Raw genomic sequence first — 22,868 nt, 5'->3', positions numbered from 1 at the left:
GACACCATGAATCGCAGCACGCCAGGACTCCCTGTCCATCACCAACTACCAGAGTTCACTCAGACTCACGTCCATCGAGTCAGTGATGCCATCCAGCCATCTCATCCTCTGTTGGCCCCATCTCCTCCTGCCCCCAATCCCTCCCAGCATCAGTCTTTTCCAATGAGTCAACTCTTCGCATGAGGTGGCCAAAGTACTGGAGTTTCAGCTTTAGCATCATTCCTTCCAAAGAAATACCAGGGCTGATCTCCTTCAGAATGGACTGGTTGGATCTCCTTGCAGTCCAAGGGACTCTCGAGAGTCTTCTCCAACACCACAGTTCAAAAGCATCAATTCATCCATGCTCAGCTTTCTTCACAGTCCAACTCTTACATCCATACATGACCACAGGAAAAACCATAGCCTTGACTAGAGGGACCTTGTTGGCAAAGTAATGTCTCTGCTTTGGCATATGCTATCTAGGTTGGTCAAAACTTTCATTCCAGTGAGGAAGCATCTTTTAATTTCATGGCTGCACTCACCATCTGCAGTGATCTTGGAGCCCCCAAAATAGTCTGACACTGTTTCCACTGTTTCCCCATCAATTTCCCATGAAGTGATGGGACCAGATGCCAGGATCTTCGTTTTCTGAATGTTGAGCTTTAAGCCAACTTTTTCACTCTCCTCTTTCACTTTTTTTTTAAAATTTTATTTTATTTTTAAACTTTACATAATTGTATTAGTTTTGCCAAATATCAAAATGAATCCATCACAGGTATACATGTGTTCCCCATCCTGAACCCTCCTCCCTCCTCCCTTCCCATACCATCCCTCTGGGTCATCCCAGTGCTCTAGCCCCATGCATCCAGTATCGTGCATCGAACCTGGAATGGCATCTCATTTCATACATGATATTTTACATGTTTCAATGCCATTCTTCCAAATCTTCCCACCCTCTCCCTCTCCCACAGAGTCCATAAGACTGTTCTATACATTAGTGTCTCTTTTGCTGTCTCATACAAAGGGTTATTGTTACCATCTTTCTAAATTCCATATATATGTGTTAGTATACTGTAATGGTGTTTCTCCTTCTGGCTTACTTCACCCTGTATAATAGGCTCCAGTTTCATCCACCTCATTAGAATGGATTCAAATGTATTCTTTTTAATGGCTGAGTAATACTCCATTGTGTATATGTACCACTGCTTTCTTATCCATTCATCTGCTGATGGACATCTAGGTTGCTTCCATGTCCTGGCTATTATAAACAGTGCTGCGATGAACATTGGGGTACACGTGTCTCTTTCAATTCTGGTTTCCTCAGTGTGTATGTCCAGCAGTGGGATTGCTGGATCATAAGGCAATTCTATTTCCAGTTTTTTAAGGAATCTCCACACTGTTCTCCTTAGTGGCTGTACTAGTTTGCATTCCCACCAACAGTGTAAGAGGGTTCCCTTTTCTCCACACCCTCTCCAGCATTTATTATTTGTAGACTTTTGGATCGCAGCCATTCTGACTGGTGTGAAATGGTACCTCATAGTGGTTTTGATTTGCATTTCTCTGATAATGAGTGATGTTGAGCATATTTTCATGTGTTTGTTAGCCATCTGTATGTCTTCTTTGGAGAAATGTCTATTTAGTTCTTTGGCCCATTTTTTGATTGGGTCATTTATTTTTCTGGAGTTGAGCTGTAGGAGTTGCTTGTATATTTTTGAGATTAGTTGTTTGTCAGTTGCTTCATTTGCTATTATTTTCTCCCATTCTGAAGGCTGCCTTTTCACCTTGCTAATAGTTGCCTTTGATGTGCAGAAGCTTAATCGGGGCTTTTTAGTTCTTCTTCACTTTCTGCCATAAGGGTGGTGTCATCTGCATATCTGAGGTTATTGACATTTTTTCTGGCAATCTTGATTCCAGCTTGTGCCACTTCCAGCCCAGCGTTTGGCATGATGTACTCTGCATATAAGTTAACTAACCAGGGTGACAATATACAGCCTTGATGTACTCCTTTTCCTATTTGGAACCAGTCTGTCATTCCATGTCCAGTTCTAACTGTTGCTTCCTGACCTGCATACAGATTTCTCAAGAGGCAGGTCAGGTGGTCTGGTATTCCCATTTCTTTCAGAATTTTCCACAGTTTATTGTGATCCACACTTTCAAAGGCTTTGGCATAGTCAATAAAGCAAAAATACATGTTTTTTTTCTGGAACTCTCTTGCTTTTTCCATGATCCAGTGGATGTTGGCAATTTGATCTCTGGTTCCTCTGCCTTTTCTAAAACCAGCTTGAAGATCTGGAAGTTCACAGTTATTTACTGCTGAAGCCTGGCTTGGAGAATTTTGAGCATTACTTTACTAGCATGTGAGATGAGTGCAATTGTGCAGTAGTTTGAGCATTCTTTGGCATTGCCTTTCTTAGGGATTGGAATGAAAACTGACCTTTTCCAGTCCTGTGGCCACCGATGAGTTTTCCAAGTCTGCTGGCATATTGAGTGCAGTACTTTCACAGCATCATCTTTCAGGACTTGAAATAGCTCAACTGGAATTACATCACCTCCACTAGCTTTGTTCGTAGTGGTGCTTTCTAAGGCCCAATTGACTTCACATTCCAGGATGTCTGGCTCTAGGTGAGTGATCACACCATCGTGATTATCTTGGTCATGAAGATCTTTTTTGTACAGTTCTTCTGTGTGTTCTTGACACCTCTTCTTAATATCTTCTGCTTCTGCTAGGTCCATACCATTTCTGCCCTTAACCAAGCCCATCTTTACATGAAATGTTCCCTTGGTATCTCTAATTTTCTTGAAGAGATCTCTAGTCTTTCCCATTCTGTTCTTTTCCTCTATTTTTTTGCACTGATCGCTGAGGAAGAGTTTCTTATCTCTTCTTGCTATTCTTTGGAACTCTGCATTCAGATGCTTATATCTTTCCTTTTCTCCTTTGCTTTTCATTTCTCTTCTTTTCACAGCTATTTGTAAGACCTCCTCAAACAGCTGTTTTGCTTTTTTGCATTTCTTTTCCATGGGGATGATCTTGATCCCTGTTTCCTGTACAATGTCACAAATCTCCGTCCATAGTTCATCAGGCACTATATCTATCAGATCTAGGCCCTTAAATCTATTTCTCACTTCCACTGTATAATCATAAGGAATTTTCTTTAGGTCATGCCTGAATGGTCTAGTGGTTTTCTCTACTTTCTTCAATTTAAGTCTGAATTTGGCAACAAGGAGTTCATGATCTGAGCCACAGTCAGCTCCTGGTCTTGTTTTTGTTGACAGTAAAGAGCTTCTCCATCTATATCTGCAAAGAATATAATCAATCTGATTTTGATTTGACCATCTGGTGATGTCCATGTGTAGAGTCTTCTCTTGTGTTGTTGGAAGAGAGTGTTTGCTATGACCAGTGCGTTCTCTTGGCAAAACTCTATTAGTCTTTGCCCTGCTTCATTCCGTATTCCAAAGCCAAATTTGCCTGTTACTCCAGGTGTTTCTTGACTTCCTACTTTTGCATTCTAGCCCCCTATAATGAAAAGGACATCTTTTTTGAGTGTTAGTTCTAAAAGGTCTTGTAGGTCCTCATAGAACCATTCAACTTCAGCTTCTTCAGCGTTCCTGGTTGGGGCACAGAGTTGGATTACAATGATATTGAATGGTTTGCCTTGGAAATGAACAGAGGTCATTCTGTCATTTTTGAGATTGCATCCGAGTACTGCATTTCGGACTCTTTTGTTGACCATGATGGCCACTCCATTTCTTCTGAGGGATTCCTGCCTGCAGTAGTAGATATAATGGTCATCTGAGTTAAATTCACCCATTCCAGTCCATTTTAGTTCGCTGATTCCTAGAATGTCGACATTCACTCTTGCCATCTCCTGTTTGACCACTTCCAATTTGCCTTGATTCATGGACCTGACATTCCAGGTTCCTATGCAATATTGCTCTTTACAACATCAGACCTTGCTTCTATCACCAGTCACATCCACAACTGGGTATTGTTTTTGCTTTGGCTCCATCCCTTCATTCTTTCTGGAGTTATTTATCCACTGATCTCCAGTAGCATATTGGGCACCCTGGGGAGTTCCTCTTTCAATATCCTATCATTTTGCCTTTTCGTACTGTTCATGGGGTTCTCAAGGCAAGAATACTGAAGTGGTTTGCCATTCCCTTCTCCAGTGGACCACATTCTGTCATACCTCTTCACCATGCCCTGCCCATCTTGGGTGGCCCCACAGTGCATGGCTTAGTTTTATTGAGTTAGACAAGGGTGTGGTCCTAGTGTGATTAGATTGACTAGTTTTCTGTGATTATGGTTTCAGTGTGTCTGCCCTCTGATGCCCTCTTGCAACACCTACCGTCTTACTTGGGTTTCTCTTACCTTGGGCGTGGGGTATCTCTCCCTGGCTGCTCCAGCAAATCGCAGCCGCTGCTCCTTACCTTGGATGAGGGGTATCTCCTCACCACCACCCCCTCCTGACCTTGAACCTGAAATAGGTCCTCTAGGGTCTCCTGTGCCCACGCAGCCACCTCTCCTTGGATGTGGGATTGCTCCTTCCAGCCGCTGCCCCTGGCCTCGGGCGGAGGGTAGCTTCTCTCGGCTGCTCCTGCGCTGTCGCAGCCTGGCACTCTCGGCGGAAGCCCCTGACCCCGGACATGGGGTAGCTCCTCTCGGCCGCGCTTGTGTGCCGTCGCAGCCACCAATGCTTGCTCTATAACTCTTTTCAATATTGAATACTGAATGTCAATAGGCTTATATCTGAGCAATATGCTCTATTCATACTAAATATATCTTTATCAAATTTTACAAAAGTAAGCAAGATTTAGGTCCTAAATGGAAGAAATAATTAAAATCTACATCAGAAAATATTACATTATAGAGTATCTGAGCACCCTTATGTTTCATAAGTGTAAAACAATATCAATTTAATCAATGCTATCAGTTATTGAAATGATAGTATACAAATGTGCAATAGCTTTACTTAAATAACATCTTATTTTCTTCTCAATTCTGTTTGCAGTGCTTACTCACTGAGCTGTGTCCAACTCTTTGCGACCCCATGGACCGTAGTTCACCAGGATCCTCTGTCCATGGGGATTCTCCAGGCAAGAATACTGGAGTGGGTTGCCATGCCTTCCTCCAGAGAATCTTCCCAACCAAGGGATCAAACCCAGCCAGGTCTCCTGCATTGTTGGCAGATTCTTTACTAGCTGAGGTACCAGGGAAGCCACACATACATTATATATGTATGCATATATATGACCAATAAATTGACAATTCTAGCAATAGTATCAGAGAAGGCAATGGCACCCCACTCCAGTACTCTTGCCTGGAAAATCCCACAGATGGAGGAGCCTGGTGGGCTGAAGTCTGTGGGATAGCTAAGAGTCGGACACGACTGAGCAACTTCACTTTCACTTTTCACCTTCATGCATTGGAGAAGGAAATGGCAACCCACTCCAGTGCTCTTGCCTGAAGAATCCCAGGGACGAGGGAGCCTGTTGGGCTGCCATCTATGTGGTCGCACAGAGTCGGACATGACTGAAGTGATGTAGCTGTAGCAGCAGCAATAGTATTCAATAAAATTTTTTATCAGTTTTAGTTCAAACTTTTTAAAAATAAGATGAAATCAGATATTAAGTCCTAAAAAGTGAAAAAAATGGCAATAAGTCCAGAAAAATAAAAGAATATATGTAGGGATGTATTATACCTTAATAGGTAAAGGCACTGGCTTTCAAGTCCTCCATGCATTTATCATAGAAGGGAATTTGGGGAAATAGCTTATTCACACCCAACTTGAGGCTTCTCCCTTGCAAAATGAGCATGTTCTCTTCCTCATCAAGTTATTTTGAAATTAAATAATGCAGCATTCTTACTACTCAGTAATATTTGATCTTATTACATTATTATTCAGTCAGTAAGGCATGTCCCACTCTTCGTGAACCCTTGAACTTTAACCCACCAGGTTCCTCTATCCATGGGATTTCCAGCCAAGAATACTGGAGTAGGTTGCTATTTCCTTCTCTAGGTAATCTCCCCCACCCAGGGATTGAACCCATGTCTACTACTTGGCAGATGGATTGTTCACTGCTGAGCCACCTGGGAAGCCCTACTACACTATTATTATTTGGTAAAACCCATGGAGAAAAAGTCAGTCACAAATGCTCAGGAGTTATGAAACAGCAGGGTACATGTACTTTTATAAAAATACCAAAAGGTAACTACTTTGCAAATAGATACAGTCACAGAACATCCTAAAAATGGATAATGATAATAATTCCAGATAAACAACAAATAATTCTATATTTTTAAATTGTATATAAGTGATATAGACACCATCAGTCTATCATTTCAATTATGTTAACATTAAATGTCAAAATGTGAATTTCTATATTCAGTTCACTTCAGTTCAGTCGCTCGTTATGTCCAACTCTATGCAACCCCGTGAACTGCAGAACGCCAGGCCTCCCTGTCTATCACCAACTCCCGGAGTTCACCCAAACCCATGTCCATTTAGTCAGTGATGCCATCCAACCATCTCATCCTCTGTCGTCCCCTTCTCCTCCTAACCCCCAATCTTTCCCAGCATCAGGGTCTTTTTCCAGTGAGTCAGCTCTTCACATCATGTGGACAAAGTATTGGAGTTTCAGCTTCAACCTCAGTCCTTCCGCTCAACACCCAGGACTGATCTCCTTTAGGATGCACTGGTTGAATCTCCTTGCAGTTCAAGGGACTCTCAAGAGTCTTCTCCAAAACCACAGTTGAAAAGCATCAATTCTTCAGAGCTCAGCTTTGTTTATAGTCCAACTCTCACATCCATACATGACCACTGGAAAAACCATAGCCTTGACTAGATGGACCTTTGTTGGCAAAGTAATATCTCTGCTTTTTAATATGCTGCCTGCTGCTGCTAAGTCACTTCAGTCGTGTCTGACTCTGTGTGACCCCATAGATGGCAGCCCAACAGGCTCCCCGGTCCCTGGGATTCTCCAGGCAAGAACACTGGAGTGGGTTGCCATTTCCTTCTCCAATGCATGAAAGTGAAAAGTGAAAGTGAAGTCGCTCAGTCGTGTCCGACTCTTAGCGACCCCATGGACTGCAGCCTACCAGGCTCCTCCATCCATGGGATTTTCCAGGCAAGAGTACTGGAGTGGGGTGCCACTGCCTTCTCTGAATATGCTGTCTAGGTTGGTCATAACTTTCCTTCCAAGGAGTAAGCGTCTTTTAATTTCATGGCTGCAATTACCATCTGCAGTGATTTTGGAGCCCAGAAAAATAAAGTCAGCCACTGTTTTTCCATCTATTTTCCATGAAGTGATGGGACCGGATGCTATGATGTTAGTTTTCTGAATGTTGAGCTTTAAGCCAACTTTTTCAATCTCCTCTTTCATGTATTACATAGTTCTATTTTTAATGGGAATTAAATAAAAATAAAAAAGAGATCACAATAGATCATTTGCTTTAAACCATATAGATGCAAGTAAGTAAAAATATTTCCTGGAAATTAATATAAACTCATAAGTAATTATTATGTTATCTAATGTTATTTAATGTTATTTTGTTATAATTAACTAACATTAAATAACATAATGTTATTATGTTATTTAATGTTATTTTGGACTTCTAAGTCCAAAAGTTTCAGGACTGAGAATGAATGCTTAACATATCAAGTATGATTACACACAAACATACACATTTATCACACATAGAGATACACACATCACACATTTTAATTATTGATAACATTTCTCTTATCCTCCTTTCCTCAATCTATTTTATGGATGCTTTTTAAATACCCTAAATACAGTGTCTGTATAGGTAAACTAATTTTTCTTGTTAAAGAAACAGTGCAGAATAATTATAATTATTACTATTTATGAATAAAACCTTCATGACACTTTGTATTAGGAAAATTTGTTGATTATCAATTATGTTAGTATCAACAGCATGATGTGGTCAACAATATACTTCCATTTTGCTCTCTCTTCATTCTGTTATTTTTTTATATTTTATTTCTGTACATATTACATTTTTTCCTACAGAGATTATAAATTCCATACTATGTCATTTACTTTGTTGTCAAAAGAGGTTGAAAATAACCTCTCTGCAATAAAGTGTAGAATTTGTTAAATTTTGATATATATATATATTTAAACTCATGAAACCATCACCAATTCAGATGACAAAACTTTCAGCTCCAAACTGTCCTTGTGCTCCTTTGTAATCTATGTATTCCTCCATCTTATTCTCTAGAGATTAAGTTTTCCTCCATCTTATTCTCTAGAGATTAATTTCCACTTGCTCAAATTTCACATAGATATAGTCACAGTCTGTATTCTTTTCTGCTGGTTTCTTTCACTCAATATACTTTTTAAAAAAAATCCACACATGTTCTTGAATGTAGCAGTAGTTCATTCCTATTTATTTCTGAATAATAGTCAGTTGTATGTGTATAACCTATGTTATTTATTGATTTACCTATTAATGGGTATCTGGATTGTTTTAGGTTTTGGTTCTTACAGGAAAAGCTAATATGAACATTTTGGACTATGGCTTCATTTTTCTTTCTTTCTGAGGGTAATACCTAGGAGTAGACTTTCTTGCTGATATCTAAGTGTGTGTTAGACTTCATGAGAATTTATGAAATTATTCTCCAAGGTTGTTTCATTTTATAGCAATATACTAGGTTTCTGGCTCCCCCAATGGTGTAGTGGTAAAGAATCCACCTGCCAATGCAGGAGACTCAGAAGATGGGTTCAGTCTCTGAGTCGGGAAGATCCCATGGAGAAGGGCATGGTAACCCATTCCAGTATTACTCTGAAAATTCCGTAGACAGAGAAGTCTAGCGGGCTACAGTCTCCGGGGTTGCAAAGAGTCCAGTGCAACTCAGCACACAGGCACACACACATGAGGGCTCCAGTTCCTTCAAATTCTTGTTAATTTGCTATCATCATCAGTCTTTTCAACTTTAGCCACAGCAGTGTGTATTGTCTTTATGTTGTGGTTTTAAATTTTTCCCTCCTAATTGCTAATATTAAATATATTATTATTTTATTTGTAATGGATTATTTGATTTTGCTTACAGAACTCTATGCCCAACTCAAGAACTAAAAAATTTTCTCATATTTGCTGCTTAAATTTGTATAGACTTTAAAACTTAGCTCTTACATTAGATCTATTATCCATTATAAGTAAATTTCAATTTTGTGTAAAATGTGAAATTTGAATAATGTTTTCATATTTAAACAAATTGCATCAGTTAGCTATCAATAAATGATATACAACTAAGATAAATTTAAAGCAGGTATGATTTCTAAAATCTGAATATTATTAAGTTTTATACTACCTCATTTATAGCTGAGTAAAGCCTGCTACAGAAAGCATCACTACGAACAAACCTAGTGAAGGTGATGAAATGCCAGTTGAGCTATTTCAAGTCCTGAAATATGATGCTGTGAAAGTGCTGCACTCAATATGCCAGCAAACCTGGAAAACTCAGCAGTGGCCACAGGAATGGAAAAGGTCAGTTTTCATTCCAATCCCAAAGAAAGGTAATGCCAAAGAATGCTCAAACTACTGCACAATTGCACTCACCTCACACGCTAGTAAAGTAATGCTCAAAATTCTCCAAGCCAGGCTTCTGCAATATGTGAACCATGAACTTCCAGATCTTCAAGCTGGTTTTAGAAAAGGCAGAGGAACCAGAGATCAAATTGTCAACATCCACTGGATCATGGGAAAAGCAAGAGAGTTCCGGAAAAACATCTATTTCTGCTTTGTTGATTATGCCAAAGCCTTTGACTGTGTGGATCACAACAAACTGTGGAAAATTCTGAAAGAGATGGGAATACCAGACCACCTGATCTGCCTCTTGAGAAATCTGTATGCAGGTCAGGAAGCAAAAGTTAGAACTGGACATGGAACAACAGACTGGTTTCAAATAGGAAAAGGAGTACGTCAAGGCTGTATATATTGTCACCCTAGTTATTTAACTTCTATGCAGAGTACATCATGAGAAACGCTGGACTGGAAGAAGTACAAGCTGGAATCAAGATTGCCAGGAGAAATATCAATAACCTCAGATATGCAGATGACACCACCCTTTTGGCAGAAAGTGAAGAGGAACTAAAAATCCTCTTGATGAAAGTGAAAGAGGAGAGTGAAAAAGTTGGCTTAAAGCTCATCATTCAGAAAATCAAGATCATGGCATCTGGTCCCATCACTTCATGGGAAATAGATGGGGAAACAGTGGAAACAGTGTCAGACTTTAATTTGGGGGCTCCAAAATCACTGCAGATGGTGACTGCAGCCATGAAATTAAAAGACACTTCTCCTTGGAAGGAAAGTTATGGCCAACCTAGATAGCATATTCCAAAGCAGAGACATTACTTTGCCAACAAAGATCCATCTAGTCAAGGCTATGGTTTTTCCTGTGGTCATGGATGTGAGAGTTGGACTGTGAAGAAGGCTGAACGCTGAAGAATTGATGCTTTTGAACTGTGGTGTTGGAGAAGACTCTTGAGAGTCCCTTGGACTGCAAGGAGATCCAACCAGTCCCTTCTGAAGGAGATCAGCCCTGGGATTTCTTTGGAAGGAATGATGCTAAAGCAGAAACCAGTACTTTGGCCACCTCACGCGAAGAGTTGACTCATTGGAAAAGACTCTGATGCTGGGAGGGATTGGGGGCAGGAGAAAAAGGGGACGACAGAGGATGAGATGGCTGGATGGCATCACTGACTCGATGGACATGAGTCTGGGTGAACTCCAGGAGTTGGTGATGGACAGGGAGGCCTGGCGTGCTGCGATTCATGGGGTCGCAGGGAGTCAGACACGACTGAGCCACTGAACTGAACTGAACTGAAAGCCTGCTACATGTATTGCAAATAACCATCAATAAGCAAACTATTTTATTTGAACATGTGTGGGTGTATAAATAGATATTTATGTATCTATGTATGTTTGTGTGTGTGTGGTATATATATTTATATATTTTCAATTAAAGAACATTCAGTACAAATTACATTAACTAAAGAAATCAAAGGAAACAACAGAAATTTCAGTTCACTGGTCCATTTGTTATATGCCCTTGACACGTAGTTAAAATTTAGATTTTTCTTCATGTGAATTAAGAAAGTTAATTTTTCTCAACTGATATATCCTGTTATATAAAGTCATTACATTTTCTAGATTTAAAAATTTCATGTAGACTATTTTGTATAATATTTTAAAACATTTGATTACTGCAGTCTCAAATAACTGATTTTATATGTGACTTTTAAAATATTTTATATATGATATCTGAAAATATAATTCAAGTAATAAATTATTACATATTTAAATAGAATCATCATCCATCAGATTGTCAGCTGCATCTTTTTTTTAAATTTTATTTTATTTTTAAATTTTACATAATTGTATTAGTTTTGCCAAATATCAAAATGAATCCGCCACAGGTATACATGTGTTCCCCATCCTGAACCCTCCTCCCTCCTCCCTCCCCATACCATCCCTCTGGGTCATCCCAGTGCTCTAGCCCCAAACATCCAGTATCGTGCATCGATCCTGGACTGGCATCTCATTTCATACATGACATTTTACATGTTTCAATGCCATTCTCCCAAATCTTCCCACCCTCTCCCTCTCCCACAGAGTCCATAAGACTATTCTATACATCAGTGTCTCTTTTGCTGTCTCGTACACAGGGTTATTGTTACCATCTTTCTAAATTCCATATATATATGCGTTAGTATACTGTGTTGGTGTTTTTCCTTCTGGCTTACTTCACTCTGTATAATAGGCTCCAGTTTCATCCACCTCATTAGAACTGATTCAAATGTTTTCTTTTTAATGGCTGAGTAATACTCCATTGTGTATATGTACCATAGCTTTCTTATCCATTCATCTGCTGATGCATCTGTTTTAAGAAAGAAAATAATTTTCAAACTGAATATACTTTTAGTTTGATAATTAGTATCAGCATATGACACTTGAGTTATTAGAAACTCATTAGCTTTTTAAAAATACTTTTGCTTAGTTGTGATGACATCATACCAGTAGACAGATATCAAATACATAAAGGAAATTGCTGCTTCTAAATATCACTGTTAATTGAACAGCCAGTTTTAGGTAAATAGTGATGAACTAAAAAGAAGAGATCAACGTAGAGCTTGGTCAGTAAATGAGTTTAGGCACATCATTCTTCAAACCACAGCATTGCAAATACTATCAAAAATCAAGAGTTGAAATGCTTAGCTTTAAAGAAGAGAAAGTAATTTTTGCAATGTAATTGATACTATTAAATTGACAAAACAACATTTTGTGAGGATGTATAGACAGAGTGCAGGGACATGGCAGGGAAAGAGGAAAAAGTCAAATATTTTTGATAACTTAAGCCATGTAGCACGGATTAGTTAAGAAAAAAAAATCCTTTTTGTTTTGCAAAATGCCAAGATATTTCAAAGTGATATATAAAATCATCAGTCAGAAAAGATGATGTAGCTAGCTCTAAATGATTTTTTAAACATTTGTTGGTCACATATAAATCATTTACATACTTAAAATGCATATTCTTGACTTTTTGTAGTCAACAGTTTAAATATATTCAGAGGGTTAAATTGTGCTGGGAAGCAGGATAATCCTTCATTTAGCTTATAATTGGTTCTGGAATCTGTTATCAAACTAGGGCTCTAATTTTAAGAGTTTCCTCTCTAAAACAGGAGTTTAATATACGTTAAAACAATAACTTGGTGTTATGCACTCTGACAGGCTCTTCAGTTCAGTTCAGTGGCTCAGTCGTGTCTGACTCCCTGAGACCCCATGAATCGCAGCATGCCAGGCCTCCCTGTCCATCACCAACTCCCGGAGTTCACCCAGACTCACATCCATCGAGTCAGTGATGCCATCCAGCCATCTCATCCTCTGTCGTCCCCTTCTTCTCCTGCCCCCAATCCCTCCCAGCATCAGAGTCTTTTCCAATGAGTCAACTCTTCGCATGAGGTGGCCAAAGTACTGGAGTTTCAGCTTTACCATCATTCCTTCCAAAGAAATCCCAGGGCTGATCTGCTGTAGAAGGGACTGGTTGGATCTCCTTGCAGTCCAAGGGACTCTCAAGAGTCTTCTCCAACACCACAGTTCAAAAGCATCAATTCTTCAGCGTTCAGCCTTCTTCACAGTCCAACTCTCACATCCATACATGACCACAGGAAAAACCATAGCCATGACTAGACGGATCTTTGTTGGCAAAGTAATGTCTCTGCTTTTGAATATGCTATCTAGGTTGGCCATAACTTTCCTTCCAAGGAGTAAATGTCTTTTAATTTCATGGCTGCAGTCACCATCTGCAGTGATTTTGGAGCCCCCAAAATTAAAGTCTGACATTGTTTCCACTGTTTCCTCATCTATTTCCCGTGAAGTGATGGGACAGGCTCTTAGCTTTTATATAAATAATTGATCGTTTAGGTTAGTGATACCCAAATCGATCAGTAGAGCAAATTTGAGTGTACAACCTAGCAGACAAACCATCAAGTCATAAATTATTTTTTTAATTGATGACCATAATCTTCATGTGAATCTTATACTGCCATCAGACTGTTTTCCTATATTTCCCTTTGCTTTTCGCTCTCCCATCCTTCTAAGTTTTTTACCTCATCCCTGTTGGCAAAATTTCAAGATCTTATGACTCCGATGCCCTGTCCACATTCAAAGCTAATGATATTGCTTCCTACTTACCTGAGGGAACTCAGTTAATTAGAAAATAATTTACATGAATTCTCTTATGCTTTACTCACCACCAGAGTCTGTATCTATGGTTTTCTGTCTCCAGAGCCCTTGGCCTCACATCAACTTTCTATGTTACTACAGTAAACAATCCTTCCACTTGTGGACTGAATCTTAAACTATATAAGGACATTACTCTGGAAATTCTCTTTTTCTTTGTAATGTTTTGCTAAGAGCTATACTTGATACATTGACAAATAAGAACTGAGATAAATAGGCCTTTATTATGAGGGTTTTTTTTTAATTTTATTTTATTTTTAAACTTTACAATATTGTATTAGTTTTGCCAAATATCAAAATGAATCTGCCAGAGGTATACCTGTGTTCCCCATCCTGAATCCTCCTCCCTCCTGCCTCCCCATACCCTCCCTCTGGGTCGTCCCAGTGCACCAGCCCCAAGCATCCAGTATAGTGCATCGAACCTGGACTGGCGACTCTTTTCATACATGATATTATACATGTTTCAATACCATTCTCCCAGATCTCCCCACCCTCTCCCTCTCCTACAGAGTCCATAAGACTGATCATTTAGAAAGATGGTAACAATAACCCTGTGTACGAGACAACAAAAGAGACACTGATGTATTACGAGGTTTTATGTTAATAAAGTTGAGCTTGTTAGCGGAGTGTAATCTCCTTAGTTCTGTCTCGTCACAACAAAGATTTGAAGCGACAGACTAAAGTCCTCAGCGCGTCACAGCTCTTGGACAGTCCATGTTATAGTTCTTGGACAGATTGGTTTTATTTAGAAAATAAAGGAAAATACATCCTCGAGGCGTGAGGGCATGACAACCCAAAAGATGCTAAGATACGAGAGAGAGAGAGAGAGAGAGAGAGAGAGAGAGAGAGCACTTTGGCTCCTTTTTTTATGTTTTTTTTTTCTCCCCCTGGGCCTGGGCTAGCCAGGAGTGCAGTTTGTTCTACCTGAGGTCCTCACTCCAGTCCTTAGACCTTCCTTTGTGGACTTTTCCCTTCCTTGTCTTTTAGCCCCACCATTCTGGACTCCTTTTTCCTGTTCTAACAACCTAAAATTCCCCCCTCAAGAGATGGGAGGCCCAATTCTTTGGGAATATGGGCGTTGAGGTCTTTCTGGCTACTTCCTGCTGAACTGGGAGGGCGAGGGCCATTGGGCCTCCCCCTCCTGCTAGTCTCAGGCCTCAGAGTCCTTATACTGGTGTCCGTCTAAGGGTGGGTGATGTTTTCCATGATCAGGTATAGTTTTATATATCCTTGTTGAACTGGCACTGCATGTTGTAGCCTGGTGACGTGGGCAGAGACAAAACGTGTTAGACATGCAGCAATCAAACAGCATCAATATGGCATAACAAGGACAATAGGTGCACTGCTGCTGCTGCTAAGTCGCTTCAGTCGTGTCCGACTCTGTGTGACCCCATAGAGGGCAGCCCACCAGGCTCCCCTGTCCCTGGGATTCTCCAGGCAAGAACAATGGAGTGGGTTGCCATTTCCTTTAGCCAACTCCAAATTTCCATCACCAGGATGGCTCAAGTCCCTCCTTGTTCAGGGATCAGAAGATCTATCTCCTGTCTGTTTTGGAGTACATCCACTGGCAAGCTCTGTTGGCTCTTTAGAGCTGTCCTGAGAAATCTTAACACCAGAAACCAGAGTTTGGGAGTGTTCATTAGAATGGCACTCATTTGTAGTTCTGAATAGGTATCTGAGAGCTTCCAGGGGCTCACAGGTGTATTGAGTGTCCTCTTTTGTTTTCTTCCACAGCTTGACTCATGAGTAGTGAATCCAGGAGTCATGTCCTGGTACTTTGACTGCTGTGGGGGTAGAAAGTATTACAGGGCCCTTCCATGTGGGCTGGAGTTGAGCCTTTGGGGACCCATCTTTCCAGACTTTAATTAGGACTTGAGTCCCTGGAACATATAGTGGGGCTCCCTTAGAATCTTTTGGGTCCTGGTTGACACCCCACAAGCATATATCTTGTTGGAATTGCCCAATGGCCATGGTATAACATTGGAGGTTCTGAGCCTCTGGATGTAGGAAGAGGTCATTGAGATAAACAAAAGGTCTCCCATATAGCATCTCATAATGATTAAGACCAACCTGTTCCTTAGGAGCAATTCAGGTGCAGAGGAGAGCTATTGATAAAGCCTCCTTCCATCCCAGGGAGGTCTCTTGGGTTATCTTTTTCATCACTGATTTTAACAAATGGTTGGCTCTTTCTCCTTTTTCTAAAGACTGAGGCCTCAAGGCACAATGGAGATAATAAGTAATGCCCAATGACTGCAAGGAGATCCAACCAGTCCATCCTAAAAGAGATCAGTCCTGGGTGTTCATTGGAAGGACTGATGCTGAAGCTGAAACTCCAATACTTTGGCCACCTCATGCAAAGAGTTGACTCATTGGAAAAGACCCTGATGCTGGGAGGGATTGGGGGCAGGAGAAGAAAGGGATGACAGAGGATGAGATGGCAGGATGGCATCATCGACTCAATGGACATGAGTTTGAGTGAACTTCAGGAGTTGGTAATGGACAGGGAGGCCTGGCATTCTGTGTTCATGGGGTTGCAAAGAGTTGGACATGACTGAGTGACTGAACTGAACTGAACTGAACTGAATGCTTTAGAGACCCCTTGGGTGACCTTAGAAGTAAATGATGTCCTATCGTCATTTTGTAATGACCTGGGCAGATCAAATCTTGGAATGATTTCATGAAACAGTGTTTTTACAACCTCCTCAGCCTTCTTAATCCGGGTGGGAAAACCTTCGATCCATCCTGTGAGTGTATCTATCGTGACTAATAGGTATTTATACCCTTGAGAAATGCATCTGGGTGTAGTCCATCTGACAGTTCTCTCCTGGGTAGGCCCCATGTTATTGGACAGGTTGGGACAGCTGGGGTCTATGAGCTCCTTGGGGGTTGTTTAACTGGCAAGTGGGACAAGAGAAGACCACCTGCTTTATAGTCGTTTGAAGGCCTGTTCCTCTGAAGGACTTTCTAGTAATCTTTGGAGGGCCTTTCCCCCTAAATTAGTGGTGGCATAAAAAGAGTTAACCAACTTCCATTGGAGTTTCCAGGCAGAAAAACGACTCCCTCCTTTTGGAACCACCCCATATGATCTTCTTGAAAGCCCTCACTTTTAGCTTGAAGAGTCTCACCTTCAATATATGAAGGAGTTTCTGGCAAATCAGTCTGTGGAGCTAAGGTGGCAACCCCTATTAGGTCACGTTTCTGTAATGCTGCTCTCCTAGCTGCCTGATCAGCTTCTTGGTTCCCTCGTGCCACTTCCGTGCTCCCTTTTTGGTGTCCTTTACAGTGGGAGACTGAAACCTCAGTGGGCAGATGGACTGCATCCAAGAGTCTAAGAATTTGATCACTGTACTTGATTGGGCATCCTAGGGTGGTGAGTGGCCTCTTTCTTTCCAAATAACTGCATGTGCATGTAGCACCAGGAAGGCATACATGGAGTCAGTGTAAATGGCTACTCTTTTTCCTTTTCCCAGCTCTAAAGCTCCAGTCAGGGCTATGAGCTCAACTAATTGGGCTGAAGTACTTGGTGGCAGAGGCTTAGTCTCTATGGTCTCAAAATTGGAGACTACTGCATATCCAGCTCTTCTTTTTCCATCCAAGACAAAGCTGCTTCCATCAGTGTACCAGATTTCCTCAGGATTGGTCAGAGGATCTTCTGACAATCCCTCTCGGGGTTTTGTCCAGTGGTCTAAGGTTTCTAGGCAACAGTGAAAGGGGAGAGAGCCCTCGGGGGTAGGCAGGAGGGTGGATGGATTAAGAACCTCACAAGGGGATGTACTCAGGCCTGGATTTTCCATCATCACTACTTGATATCTGAGGATTCTTCAATCAGACATCCATAAATGGCCTCTCCCATTTAGGAATTGTTTCACTTGGTGGCTGGTAAAAATAGTTTGCCCTCAGAAGAGAGTTTTAAAGCATCTTCTATCAGGACTGCAAGAGCTGCAAGGTTTCAAAGGCAGGGGGAAGATTTCTTCCCAATAAGGGAGGAGGACAGTCAGGAACCACTAGAAACTGGTGGGAAAATATTTATCCATCTAAGCAACAAACTGTTCAGGTGAATCTTTTTGTAATTATTTTACCTGTAGCACCCCAAATGGTGCAGATTTGGGAGGAGAAGGCTCTGGAGTAGGTGGTCAGGACAGAGTAGATAGCCCCTGTGTAAACCAAGAAATTCTCGGACCTACCTGCATATCCAGTTGCACCCTTGGCTCCAGCCCCGTGATGGTTATCTGTGACAGGTGGGCTGGCTGTAGTGGGCAGTTTCAGTCCTATTGAACCATCATGAGGGAAGGCTTGACTCTTGACCTTGAGGCTCTTGGGTCCCGAGGGCAGAGTGCCACCTAAAGTCAGTTGATGGCATTTGTAGTAAGTCGTTTTAGGAGACTTGTCATGGTTTGGATATTCTTTAGTCCAATGCCCCACCTATCTACAGATTAGGCATTTGGCTCGTGCCTTGTCCTTCAAGGACTCAGGGTTTGCCATAGGACTTCCCTGGAGGGTGGCCAGCATCTGGGCATGCCTCGTCTTTTGCTTTTTCTCCCTTTCCTGGGCCTTGGCCTTCTTCTCCTGTTTTCTCTTATAAAAAGTATTGGTGGCTGTCTGGGCCATCTCATCTAAAGAGGCATCAGGGTCCTGCTACTGTAGATGTTGTAACTTTATCCTGATGTCTGAGGCACACTGGGACAGGAATTTGTCCTTTAAAATCACCTGTCCCTCGTAAGAGTATAAGTCCAGACTGGTAAACTTTTGGAGGGCCTCTTTTAGCCTTTCCAGAAAGGCAATAGGGTTCTCATTGGGCTCCTGAGTTATTGCTGAGACCCGGGCATAGCTAATTACTTTTTGATGGGCTGCTTTCAGTCCTGCCTTCACACAGATCAGAAAATGATCCCTTTCCCAGATGTGCTCAGGGTCATTATAATTTCAATTAGAATCCGAAGAGGGGACTGCAGTTTCCCCTACTGAGTCTTTATCACTTGACATGTGAAGCCCCATTGCATACCTTCGGGCTTCTTCGGGACCCTAGTATGCTCAGGTTCAGATAAAGTTTGACTAAGTATGATGACCATGATGTCCTTCTACATCAAGTCAAAGGCCAAGGTGATGTGTTGGAATATATCTATATAGTTGCCTGTGTCATCTGTAAAGCTTCCCAGGTCTTGTTTGATCTGTCTTAGTTCTAAGAGGGAGAATGGCTTATGAACCCGGGTTGGTCCAAATTCTCCTCCAGTTTCAACTAAGGGACATACTCGAGTAGGCTTTTGTGGAGGGGGTGCTCCCAGATATGGGGGCATGTTTGGATACAAGGAAGGAGCCCAGGTAACTCAGGAGCTGTAGGAGGCTCCAGTCTCTTCAGGGGGCATGGGATGTGAGCCTTCATGTGGGGGTTCCTTCTCTTGGTTGCCTGTACCTAACATGATTTGCCTAGTAGGCTCACTTTTAGGGCACACAACAATCCCATACTTAAGACAGAGTTCCTTCATATCTCTTAGTTGGAAGAAAATTTGGACATATGGGATCTCTGTCCATTTCCCTTGTCTTTTGCATAATAATTCTAGCTGGAGGATGGTATTGTAATTTAAACTCCCATCCACAGGCCAGTGTTCCTCATCCCCCAGAGGATACTGGCCACACAGTGGCACAAAAGAATTTTAAGCGACTTCTCCTTAGAGTTTGAGGATCGAACAGCTTCCAGTTATCAAGGATGCATCTCAAGGGCATCTGCTGGGAAGTGGATTGGTTATTTCACATCTGAAAGACAGTCTTGACAGGGAGGAAAAGAAAAAGAAGAGACTAATAGGCCTCCTTCTATCTCCATGGGTGGACTTCCTTAGGGGTGAGTCTTTCTGAAGCTTATCCTACCCAGTACTGTTGCAACCTGAGAGCCAGGTGTCCCTGGATCAAGGTGCAGATACCCAGGCAGGTTGAGGCATGACATCCTCCTGGAGATCGAATCCCCAGGCAGGTCGAGGCAGGTTGGCCTCCAGAGAATTGGGTCCCTGGGCAGGTCAAGGCGTGATGATCTCTTGGGACCCCTGGACTGGCGGATCCCTGAGCAGGCTGAGGCATGACAACATTTTGAGGACCAGATTACTAGGCAAGTCAAGGCAGGTTGACCTCCTGGGACCCCCAGACTGGAGTTGGGTGTCCCCAAGGTCTCCAGTGTGACCAGTGCTGGGTAGGATTAAGGGGTTGTAAATTTAACTCATTGCCAGTTTGTTCACCAGGGATGGGAATGGATACCCTGATGTAAAGCAATCCAAGTCTGTGTCCTGAGACTGGGAACCTGGTGAAGCAGCCATAAGCCGTATCCTCTTACTGCTCTAAGGGAATGTAAGTCACTGATTTCCTCCCCTAGTTCTCTACAAGAGCAGGTTGAGGTGTCTCCAATGGTAAACATTTGGTTTTCATAGACTCACTTTCAGTAATAACAGAAGCAAAGACAAAGGAGTGGGTTATCTGGCCCTATTAGGGGCATTAAAGTATTTTAATAATAGGTGGAGTGGAGCAATGTTGCTTACAAGGGGTCAGGGTCCTGGTTGTAGGAGTTAGTAATTGGCTTAAGAACAAATTTGTTAAGAGGCAACAGACTAGATGTTCCATAAAAGTGGAATGGAGATCTGATCCTGGGGTATGTTTGTAACTTTCGGAGAAAGGTAGGAAGGGTTTGGGCCCAAATGGCCTACAGGGCTAACTCCCAAAGTGGCAGCCTAATTATCCCTGGAAGCCCAATTGTCTTTGAAGGGATGCCAACAGATTGACTTCTCACAGACGTTATGTGCCTGTCACCTGCCCTAGCAGGTTCACTGAGAGATGCTGATGTTGCACATGTTGTAGGAAACATGGAAAATGAAGGCCTGAATATCTAGAGGGATTAGATATTATACAACATTTCCCTCCCAAGAGCCATCTTGTCCCTCCAGACGATTGTAGAGGCAACATCGTGGGCCCAGATGGGGCTCAGGAAAATAGCATGAAACAGGAGGGAAGGGGGGCAGGGCACAACTTCTGAAAGAATGATATAGAGCAAGGGCATAACCTAAACCAGTCAAAATCAATTGGGTCCAAGAGGACAAGTCAAATTCAAGTAAACCTCAATCCCCAATCTGTAAGCTGAATGACAGCCAGAGGTGGCAGGACAACTCCAAGGCACTGTCAAAAAATGGAGGAGTGAGTGGTTCCCCAATGGTTGGGATGATCCTCCCACTCATTAGCATATGAATTCACCCCAAAAGCAAAACCTAGCCACACCACATTCCATGGTGGAAACATTTGCCCTCTGCAATAGCCCACATGCTGCAGAGTGTTTTTCTCTCTGAATCCTAACAAATCCACCTCTTACCTATAGCTTTGTCTCTCACTGAATTTTTGCAATGAGACATCAGAGCCTGAGCTTCATTAGGTCCTGAAGCCATGTACCATGGGTTTTGGTCGGGCTCAAGTCCTGGGAGAGAGCTGAAGGGCAGGAGGGAAAAGCAGTGGGAAAAACATGTCGAGAAATCCCCTTCATAGCCTGCTGGAAATCTGCTAAATACGTGACCTGTGCTTACAGTTTTCATTGGCCTGATCTTTGGCACAAAGAAGAGTAAGGACAGAAGAACCCCCACCGGCTTGTGTAACAGCTACTGGGGCTCAGCAGATAGCGCCTTTGGGACATACCAAGGAGTAGCCTCTCCAGAATCCCTCAATTGCACCCACTGCCGCCTGCCTGTTCACGGAGGGATTTGAGGAAACAAGAAATGAGAGATTGTAAAGGAATTAAGATTTTGTTAGGCATATGTCCCTCCAGCCATGGGAGCGAGGACCTCCTACCTTAACCAGAGGTCTTCTGGAATCTGAGACTGAGCCGCATGAGCTTTCTGCTGAGTCCATTTTTTCTCTGTCCCGATTTCCAGCACGTTGGGCTTCTTGTCACTTCCCCTGCACTGGGTTTTCTTCACATTCAGTTTCCACAGCAGGAGCTTTTGCCAAGTTGGGCTTCTGCAGTGTTTGGCCTCTTCCATGAAGGGGCTGTGCTGAGGTTGTTTCAGCCAGCTTAAATGGGAGTCAGGGCACCACAGATGTTGGGGGAGTGTAATCTCCTCGGTTCTGTCTCGTCACAACAAAGATTTGAAGTGACGGACTAAAGCCCTTGGCGCATCACAGCTCTTGGACAGTCCGTGTTATAGTTCTTGGACAGATCAGTTTTATTTAGAAAATAAAGGAAAATACATCCTCGAGGCATGGGGGCATGCTGAGCCAAAAGATGCAAAGAGAATAGAGAGACAGAGACAGAGAGTGGGTGCACACAGGAGAGAGAGAGAGACCCCTGGTCCTTTGGCTGCTCTTTTTATATATTTTTCTCCTTCCCCTGGGCCTGCCTTATGTAAACTAGGCTAGCCAGGAGTGCTGTTTTCTCTACCTGAGGTCCTCACTCTGGTCCTCAGACCTTCCTTTGTTCTATTTTTGAGGGCTTTTCCCTGTCTTGTCTTTTAACCACCGCCATTCTGGACTCCTTTTCCCCAATCTAACTACCTGACAGGCTGTATTTAACATCTGCTGTAGCCATATATGCCAGAGCCTCAGTTTACTGCTGTGTCCTCACTTCTCCTGTTGCCTTTGAGTTTCCCTGAGGATACCACTTTAAACACAATTTGTATCTTGCAACTCTGCCAGCTGTAACCCACTTTCCTACTGGAGTTGTTGATATTATGATAAGGTATGGGGTAAGGAAAGAGTTCTCAAAACATGATTAAATCTTAGTCTTTTAAGATTGAGAGCCTCTGTCTCTCAGTTGTGACCTTCACAAATGTTTCTAAAACTGACCCTCTGTGATGAGATTAGAAGCCTCATTTAGGAAAATGGGGTCCAGGAAAGGTGAGATACTGCCCTGATAAAGACTCCTGATAAAGACTCCTCCTGGAGAGTGAGATTTTTCTGATAGAGCTGGTATATTTCAAATGATTACTGCTTCCTCTCTGCTTGACAGAGACAGGAAGAGATCTTTTTTGGCCCTTCACTATGTGAACGTGATGGGGCTCCTGGAGGTAAAACCTACAGAATTTTGATGTTACCTCCCCAGACTGTGTCACTCAAGAGTGTTATCTTGCATACTAATGCACATCCAACCTCCCACAGTTCAGAAAAA

This window comes from Bos taurus, chromosome 6, assembly GCF_002263795.3.
Source record: "Bos taurus isolate L1 Dominette 01449 registration number 42190680 breed Hereford chromosome 6, ARS-UCD2.0, whole genome shotgun sequence".
In the NCBI taxonomy this organism is placed as follows: Eukaryota; Metazoa; Chordata; class Mammalia; order Artiodactyla; family Bovidae; genus Bos; species Bos taurus.
This window is presented reverse-complemented; position numbering follows the sequence as displayed.